Source organism: Onychomys torridus, chromosome 2, assembly GCF_903995425.1.
Source record: "Onychomys torridus chromosome 2, mOncTor1.1, whole genome shotgun sequence".
NCBI lineage: Eukaryota > Metazoa > Chordata > Mammalia > Rodentia > Cricetidae > Onychomys > Onychomys torridus.
The window spans coordinates 38,263,224-38,272,966 of record NC_050444.1 but is presented as its reverse complement, the minus strand read 5'-3'; the positions used below and the strand labels follow the sequence as shown (position 1 = coordinate 38,272,966).

General features: G+C 40.5%; 1 non-coding gene across 1 annotated transcript; it reads left to right on the top strand.

Moving 5' to 3' along the window:
• The first annotated feature begins 5,945 nt into the window (after positions 1 to 5,945).
• Positions 5,946 to 6,018, top strand: Trnak-cuu. Its single transcript has one exon. It is a non-coding gene; the product is annotated as a tRNA-Lys (tRNA).
• The last annotated feature ends 3,725 nt before the right edge of the window (positions 6,019 to 9,743 follow it).

Sequence of the window (9,743 nt, the reverse complement as noted above, 5' to 3'; positions counted from 1 at the left end):
TGTGTGATAAAGGTGTCACTCTTACATTTATCTTTCTTTCTTGATACAATTGACTGTGGCCTCCATGTCTCCTGGGAGGTAAAGTGAGAATGGAAAAGAAGTGGGAATGTCTAAATATTGAAACACAGAGGATGAATTTTTATGATAAATCTTTTTCCTTCTACTTCACTTTACTTGCTTAAGTATCTGCCGTTTGGTTAAGTGTCTGTAGTTTATAGCCTAGCATAAGTTGAGTGTTTGCAAAGTTGTATGTCTTTGAAACAGAATCTTGCTGAATGTGGGAGCTGCTAGCTACCACCTTTCCCTGCCTTGCATACAAATGATTCATCCACAGGAAGTAAAGCAGCATTTTCCTAGCAATGTTCAGAAAGACTAATTTGATTTCTGTTCAACAACTTACATGTGTAACACAAAAAATAGAACAGCTCAAAATGATAATGCAAAGAAAGGATTTTCATCCTTTTCAAATAATTCTTGACAGTGATTGAAGGCATCTAGAGGTTACATCTCTGGGAGGTGTTAGAGAGGCCTAACTGAAATAGCAAGACCTACCCAGCCTGTAGATGGTACCGTTTGATGGGCTTGGGTAAGAAACCAACTGAAAAGGAGGAAGTAGCACAGCTCCGGCATTCAGCTCTCCGCCTCCTGGTTGGGACTGTGGACACAACGTGGCTGGCCACCTCCTGTTCCTGTGGCCACAGCTAGAACTGGTCTTGTTGCCATGCCTGCTTCACCGTGGTAGACCACAGCCTCAAACTGTGAGGTACACAGTTTACCTTTGTCGTGTTTTGTCTCAGTGGTAAGAAAAATATGTATTACAGCATTAAAGTATGACCAGACATTTTTTTTTTTGTCTCCTAAATATGAGTGTAAACGAATCTGAGGCCTCATTAGTTTTATATGTGCCATTTAACTGAGAAGGAGAAAGAACTCTGTTCATTGGAGTGAGTGCTGTTTGCACTAAAATTCGTATTTTCACTTACAGCTTGCAGTTTTAGGGAGTGGAGAATGGTGTTTTTTACTTTGGTCGTGTCCCTCTGAGAATAAATATACTGTATTTAAAAGATAAGAAAATCTCAGAATACCACATCTCTCTTCCTTTAGAGGCAGTTGATGACTTATCATTCAAAATTTCTCCTTTTGCCCAAGCCAGAGTGGAAGTCAGTATGACTGTTTCTAAAAATAAATAATAAACAAAACTATAACTACCTTATGGTCCAGCCATACCACCCCTTTTAGTTTATGTCTCAACCCATTAAACAGCACTTAAGATGGCAGACATATCTGCACACTATCTTTCCATGCTGTTATTAGTGGAGAGTTTAATAGTGACCCAAACTGAACACAAGCATTTATAATATAGACAGGCACCTGAACGTTCCCTAAGTAATTATGTATATATAAATTTATATAGGGGCAATTCAAATGTCCAAACAGAAAATGATGAAATAAATATGCTGCTCTGATTTAAAATTCAGTAACTATTAAAATTATTAAAATGATTATTTTATGAGTATAATAACACTGCATGCTTAAAAATGTTGGATACAAAAAGCATAGAGTATAATTCTAGTTTTATAAGGACAAATACATGTTTATGCATAGGAAAGTTGATTACATAACACATTAAGAAGAGGTTATTGCTGGTGATAGGATTATTAAACATAAAGGCAAATGATCTGTAGGAGACCCAGGAGGCAAATAGATTTGTTTTTCCAATGTTTGAATTTATAATTGGGTAATTTGCATGCCTGAGATGAGAAACTAAAACTTTATTCTTTCCTTCCTCTTGAATCTTTTCCTTTAGTTTTGATGGGATGAGGAATGAGGTTAAGGTCCCTAAGGACTCTTCCATTTGTGTGGGACAAATATTGTCCTGATGAAAGTCTTCATAATGTGAGGTATAGACACTAATTCCTTTGTCTGCAGATATTGCTCTTTATCTGCTGTTAGTTTCACTTTTGTCCATCAATTTTGAAGGTTAAAAACTTCTAAAGTTTGTGTCTAAACACAAACTAAACTTTGTATCTAAAGAAAAAAAAAACAAAAAAACAAACAAACAAACAAAAAAAACAAAAACTCCAGAAGTGCTTCCAAGGATGAGAATGGACACTTGATTTCCAAGTCAATTCTCCTGTTCATTTGATTAAACTCCTTTGTCATTAATCAACGCCTGCAATCTCCCGTCTTCTATGCCCTAACTAATTCAAATCCTGCTGGACCAGAGTACCACCTTATGACCTCATTGAACTTTAGTTACTGCCGTCTCCAAATACATCAACGCGAAAAATTAAGACTTCAACAGAGGAACTGTAGGGAAACGAGATCAATCAGAACATTTGGTCCATAAGAGCAAGATTTGCTCAGGCTTTCTTCTCTGCTTTCTTTCTCATCCCAGTGTCATGTATGGGCATGGTTAATTGAAAATAGCAATCTAACAGATAAGGTACCTTACTGCAGGGCTGACCAGCTGCCCCATACATTTTGATCATGACTGTTGTAAGGAAAAGAGTTTCCCTCCCTTTTAAATAAGTGTTTAGGGACCTCAGATCAGCTTCCTTATTCACAACATCACACTACGAAAGGTTAACAGCTTAATTACAAGAAGACTGGGGTCCTAGCTGAGCTCTGTGCTCGGTAGTTTCCAGATGAGAACCGGCAGTCTGCTTCTACTTCCTAAGCTCTGACCCACCACACCTTTGGCATATTCTAAGTTTACAGATTTTTGTTAATATTTTTATTTTTATTAGTATTTGTATCTTTGTTATAATTTGTCACAGTGTATTTATTGTACCCCAGTGTACCCTGGTGCTTTATATTTCTATTGGCCTTCAAGATGTAGTTTGCATAGTTAGAAATCCTACTGTAGTAAGAAGGGCCTCTGAAAAGATAAACAGTTTTCACAGTGGGCTCAGTTCTAGAGCCTGTTGAGCCTGACGTTATTAATAAAGAGACCCTGCTGCCAAATGATCCCTGTTTTGTGGTAATGAGCTTTTATTTTCCTGCTACTGTGTTTTGACATGACCTCATATCCAGTAGAGCTTGGCTAGCCAACTTTTGCTGCAGAAGGCAGCTGTGAAAGAATTGAACTTGGTGGGAATTGAACAGAGGGATTGCCCAGGCTCAGGATGAACTGGGAGATACTACAGCAGTGGTCAGAACTCTAGGGCAGAAGAAACCTTTTCCAGGCGTTCCTGCTTTTCTACGAAGTGGGTAGGCTCTGTTATTGTAGAGCTCTGGTTCAGTGACACTGTCTCATCACATTCTTATTTGACCTGGTCTAGACCCAGAAAACAATGTGACAAGTATTATTTCTATATAAAATGCATGGCTTCCAACCAGTCTATAAACAAGTTGATCAAAGGTAAATCTTTGGTAACTTAGGGTAGGCTACCTATTATCATATTTTAAAATTACTGCATCATGCTGATTTTTCAAGATGAATAATGTACCTTCTCTTAGTTCAATTTCTATCAATATCAAGAGGATTTCAAAATTATGACTATAAGTGATCCAATAATGAATACATCAGTGCGCTAATTCACTATGCTCAATGCCCTACCATAATTACCATATTGCCCTCTACTAAACTTTATTCATCTATTAGATCTCATTTCCTTCCTTTTGTGATTCCTTTCTGTGATATGGGAATACCTGTTGTTAGTATTTAAGCGGCGCTAGGAACATGTCCTGAACACAAGACCACGGAAGAGTTTTATTAAAGAGGATAGAGGTGACAGGCCTACATGAAACACACGTGGGCGAGGAGATAAGGAGAGAGGGGGGGGCTCATGCAAGATGGTGCCTGCTTTTTAAAGGTTGGGCCGTGCATGCTTACAGGAACTCCTGTGGGTACTCCACGCATGCGCGTAGATTACATGGCTGCGCGAGAGCTTTATGCAACCACATAAGGCCACAGAGTCCTGGTCCCGCCAGATGCCTGACCCGGAGATGGCTATTCTACACCGGAAATAGTTAGGTGGTCCGCCAGGCAAGCCCAACCGTGTGAACATGTAATTATCTATCACCTGTAAGACCAACTTGATTAAGCACTACCTTGGCTTGGTGGTTTTGATACAAGGCTTTTGAGTATGTGGGACTTTACTCAACCCATTTGTGTTTGACTCAGGCTCCCAAGAAGCCAGACTCTCAACAGTCACCAAAAGTCAGCTTGAGACAGGAACTCTAAGCTTGTTGTCTCACACCAATGAGAGTTAAAGACATAAACTCTCATGGTATATACAAATTGAAAACAAGCTTTATTAAGAGGAATTACAGAAAACTGAGACATTGAGAAAAAGTGAGAAACTAGGGAAAAGTGAGGGAAACTCTCAAAAATGAAGGGGATTTCCAAGAAGGGAAGAGCCACTGAGTTTCTTTGTGGTTTTTACAGGGGTATGGAAGAGACTGGACAAAGGCTGTGGTAATCTCTACTGAGATTTGTTAATCCTCTGCATTATGGTAGATCAAGCTAATGGAAAGCCACACACAATACACATGTCCCCCTGGCCCAACCAGGAAGATGATCATGTCCTTTCCATGTGCTGCCCACTCAGTTAAGGATAGTTGTCTACCTTAGACTCCAATTTATTATTGACCTTGACTGTCTTCTAACTTTGAATCATTTGGCCAGAATTACTATCTACAACCTTGCAATTCTTGTTATACTAGATAATAATAATTTGTTAGTTATTCTAAATTCCCTTTGTTCTCATATTTACGTGATCACCTGTAGCTCTATCAGAATGAAGAGTTAACTGTGTCACAGCCAACAAGATGTAGCTGTAGTCTTTCTTAGTTAACTAATACTTACCTTCTTCCCTATGGGGTGGTCTGGGGTGATCTCCTAGGCAAAATCTTTTCTTAGAAGTCATTCTTACTTACAGTTTAGTCTGTTGCAAGAATATAAGAAAAGACAACAGTACCTTACCTCCAGGGAATACATAAATAACCACACACAGAATGCTGACAGAGATATAGATGAAATTGCAAGTGAAATTATGGAACATGTTGTTGGCCAAAGAAGAAAATAATATCCTTGCTATGAAATAACAAAGATTTGGTCCATCTGTATTTCTGTTTCAATGCTTTGAAGATAATAAAAGTTTTTGACTGATTCAGTTGAATATTTAGCTGTGAAGATTTATAAGCCAAGAATTGCAGAAGTGGCTTAGTTCCTCTTCATTGTTTTTAACAGGATATGAGTGAAGATGAATTGGTTGAAGGAACAATTTTTAGGCAAAAGGGAAATTAAACATTATGAAAAAATCTCACATTCCTATTGCAAGAAATATGAGAAAAAGTATTTGGAAATTTTTCTGACTTTTCTCATTGTTGCAACACAATATTCCAACAAAAGCGACCTAATGGGTTTATGTTCAAGGGCACGTCCATCATGACGAAGTTCCAGCAGCACAGGGTTGAGGCACCTTTCGGCTGTAACTAAGTAGAAAGTGGTGAATGCTGTTGCTCAGCTACCTTTATCTTTTTTATAAAGTCAAAGACCCCAGCCCAGTGAATGCTGCTGCTCCATTTAATGGGAATCTTCCTGCACCAGTTAACTTACCCAAGAGAGTCCCTGGCAGGCACGCCTAGAGACGAGTGTAATTTAGATGTCCTTCATAAGCATCTTAAAGGCTTCTCTGATAGCTGATTCCAGATCCTGTCAAGTTAACAATCAATAGGAACTACCACAGAAATCCAATTATTTTAGAAGGAGTTTCATGTATGAATGTCAACAATAGACTTAGTTATCTGTTTAGAAGCTAGGATAGAGATGAACATATACTACTTCTAGCAGGGACAAATGGAAAGCAGAAAATGGCATGGAGAGACAGAAGGGTGAGGGTGTGAACCAGAACAAGCATTGGGGCTGCTACTCCACCACAGGCCCATGCAATGGAGCTTCCCTTCCACAGACCCACAGAGCCGAGTGTAGTTTTCCTGCCCAGCTAGCTCAGTCCGTAGAGCATGAGACTCTTAATCTCAGGGTCGTGGGTTCGAGCCCCACGTTGGGCACCAGATATTGGTGAAATTATTAAGGCCACTCCACGTAGTTAAAAGGGAGGTTTATTTTGTGGGGTAACTTACAAATGAAGGGGTAGGTTGCAGGGTCTGGCAAAGGTATAGGGTAGTCTGGCGGTGTTCTCTGGAGAACTCTGCTCGGTCCACCTCCAGCGTCCGGCGTCCCGGAACCAAGAGAGCCACCTCCTCCTGCTCCTCGGTCTTCCGCTCCCTCCTCTGCCCCGCCTTGTGGGTGTGATCATTACTGAAGCCTCAATGGAGGTTGGAACTTCCAGGCTAATGCTGGGATGGCTATCCACTACAGCCGAGCATAGTAAGCTGTCTCCACATTGGTTTCAAAGGCTGTACTGCCATCTAGCAGAGACACAAGGGCACCTGGTAAAGCTGAGGGAAATGAAAAGTGCTCAGTGGGCCCTGAGTTCAAGACTACTGTAGACCTAGAGAACAAACCCTATTGCCAAAATAAGGTTGTTTACGTGATTTGTCTTAATAACCTGTGGGCTTTCCTGGGGCCTATCAACTCACCCTTCTCACCTATTGCCTCACTTTGGTAGAGGAATGCTGATTCAATATGCACCCTGCCATTGTATTTTATCTTGTTTTGTTCTCCTGGTACTCAGAATTGAAGAAGCTAACTCCTTAGAGCCTTGTGTACAATACTCAAGTGCTCTATTCCTGAGCTATAGTCACCTTACCATCTGGAAACACATCATTTATTTGAATTCACAGATTCTTATCTGCACTGGAATTTTTGCCTCAGTTTGCATACATATTTATTCTATATCTGATTCAGATAATATTTACATGAAACTCTGGTTTTAGAACTAATAATGAAGTAAGTAAAGTTTTTGGAGTTGTGGAAATGGAAGGAATCTATTTTGCATATGAGAAGTACATGAATTGGGGAAAACTAGTTGTGGAATGTTATTAATTAAATTCTGTGTTTCCCACCAATATCAGGAAATGGGCCCCGTGTCAGTTACTTTTCTTACTGCTGTGACTAAATACCTGACTGGAACCACGAAAGGAAAGGAGGGTGGACTAAAGCCATAGTCCAAGCGTACAGCTGTGTTGGCAGGAAAGGCACAGATGTGAGGGCAGGTCCAGCTGTGGTAGCAGAAGCGTGACACAGCTGGTCACATTCTATCTGTAGTCAGAAGGTAGAGAGATGTGGATGGTGGTTTTCAGCGTGAGTTCCCCTTTATGCCTTCTTCTTCAGTCTGGGACCCCAGACTGTGGGATGGTACCACCCCCATTCAGAGTAGATCTTCTTCCTTAAGGCTCTCTAGAAACACCCTGACAGGCATTCCTAAAGTCTGTCTCTTAGGTGATTCTATATCTAATCAAGATGATAATGAGTAATAACTACCATAAGATTGAGACCCTTGGACTCACTGAAAGGAATTCAAGACCAGACCACTTCATTCACCACTGGAAAAATGCCAGCATTTGGCAAAAGACCACTGCACCAGAATCTGGAGTCTCCAAAGCAGTCCTTCATTGTGTCTAGACACAATGTTTAAAATCACGATGTGTAAGCAGGGAAGCAGGAAAATAATCAGAACACGGTGACAAGGCAGGCAGGAAAAAATAATCTCAGGAGGTCCACGATGCTGTGATTAACAGAAGAAGCGTTGAAAACATCTATCAGGTATTCATTGATGAGAGAGTAAAAAGTATTCCTATGATAAAAGGACAATTGAGCAGAAAATTAGGAATTGTAAAACAGAACTAAATAGATACAGAGTCTCAGATCTGCTAGATGAAAAGACATCTGGAGATTGTTTTACAGAACATAGCAGCAGCTATGTGCTGAGAGCAGAGGTGGGAGGGGGAGGGCAGGGAGGGGAAGGGAAGGGAGGGGAGAGTGCAGAGGGGGGGGGGAAGTGCAGAGGGGGGAGGGGGAGAGTGCAGAGGGCAGGGAGGGGGAGTGCAGAGGGCAGGGAGGGGGGAGTGCAGAGGGCAGGGAGGGGGGAGTGCAGAGGGCAGGGAGGGGGCAGGGAGGGGGGAGTGCAGAGGACAGGGAGGGGGAGTGCAGAGGGCAGGGAGGGACAATGTGAAGCTGCCTCCTAAGGAAAAGTGTGGGTAAGCAGGGAACAGTGTGGAAGATGGTCTGGGGGACATTTGTGATAGATGATGGGTAACCGAGTACAGGGAAGTGTGGGATCAGGATAGAGGGTGCTGTGGGGACGGTGTGGTGTTCAATCTAATACTGCATCGGATGGATGTGAAGGAAGCAGGTTTCCTTGGCTTGTTTTTGTGCCCTTGGATCTACCATGACTCTGCTATGCAGATAAGGATCCAGTCATATGGATTGCTCCAAAGCATGCTTGGGATGGCACAGTTTTGGGGGTTTTAACTCTTTTGGGAGTATATAGCAGTATCACATATCATGACATCACATGCTAATCCTGTTATCTTGGACAGTTTCTACTTTCTCCTATCTTGGCTTCTTATTGTAAATGGAGAAGATAGTAATAATAATATTTACCTCAAAGTCTGGTCATATCTCAAAGTGGTGTGCATTCAGTCTAGTATGTAGCACAAATAAATACAATACAAATGCTGGTGAATATTTTTACACATATGTAGATATTTTAAAAGTATTTTTAACAAATAAGAGATATTCTAAGCCACTGTGGAATGCAGGTAATTTTGTTATCAAATTTATAGAATTTAAGGGTGATAATTTAAGTTTTAATAACAAAAAGAGTGCATTTTTTCTTTATATACTTGCACGGAACTGTTTTAAGAGACCTGAATTTGCCACCTTGTAAATTATATGGCTTATGTGTTGAATGTATCCTCTACCTCATGTCCTAGAACAACGATTGTCTTGTTCAGTTCAGGTATATACTTGATTCAATTTGATATGTGCTATTTTACCTTATATATAACAATTAGGAACTTCACATGGTACTGTGAAGAATTTTCATGTTATGGTGTGCATAAGGAGTATCAGCTGTCAGAGAAATGAAGTACATAAAATGGTGTCTCTTTTCCACAGGAATTAATACTCCTATGTACCTGTATTTCTTAAATGTCTGTGCTTTACAGAAGTTTTAGAAGTCCTTTAATTCTTTGTAATTGCTTTTTTTTTTCAATGACAAATGGGTAATTAACATTTAAATTATAAATAAAACATACTCCCAATGAGCTCATGTATGTAATAGCACATTGATAAATTATCAACCAGTATTTGTCTGAGGAACCAGAGAATGTCTGGTTTGCCTTAGGGCAAAAGCCAACTTTAAGGGAATTCCATTTTGGTGAGTCATTCTGAGACCAGAGAGAATTCTTTACTAGTGTAGCGACTGGGCACTGACCACTTGGTCCACAGCCTAATGTGGGTACCCTGGGGGTGTTCCATTCTGTTACTAGTCTGTGCTAGAAGAGTATAGACATCGATGATTCCACATTTCTTATGTCTTTTGGATGTTTTCCAGCCTGATATTTTACAAAGCTTCAGTAGGAGCTCCACCAATTATGGCATTCCCTGATGGATAAATGTAGATTCCACACATGCTTCAATAAAGGCTGTTTCCTTTTGGATTACTGAGTAATTACCAAGCAAGGATTCCCCATCCCAACAACTGACAGTCACACAGTCCCTTGCTGAGCTTGCAGTGCACAGGAAATATAAACCTGTGCTGTGCAAGCCACTAAGATTTAGGGCAGTTGGGTCTATACAGTATAACCTTAGCTCTAACCATACCCCA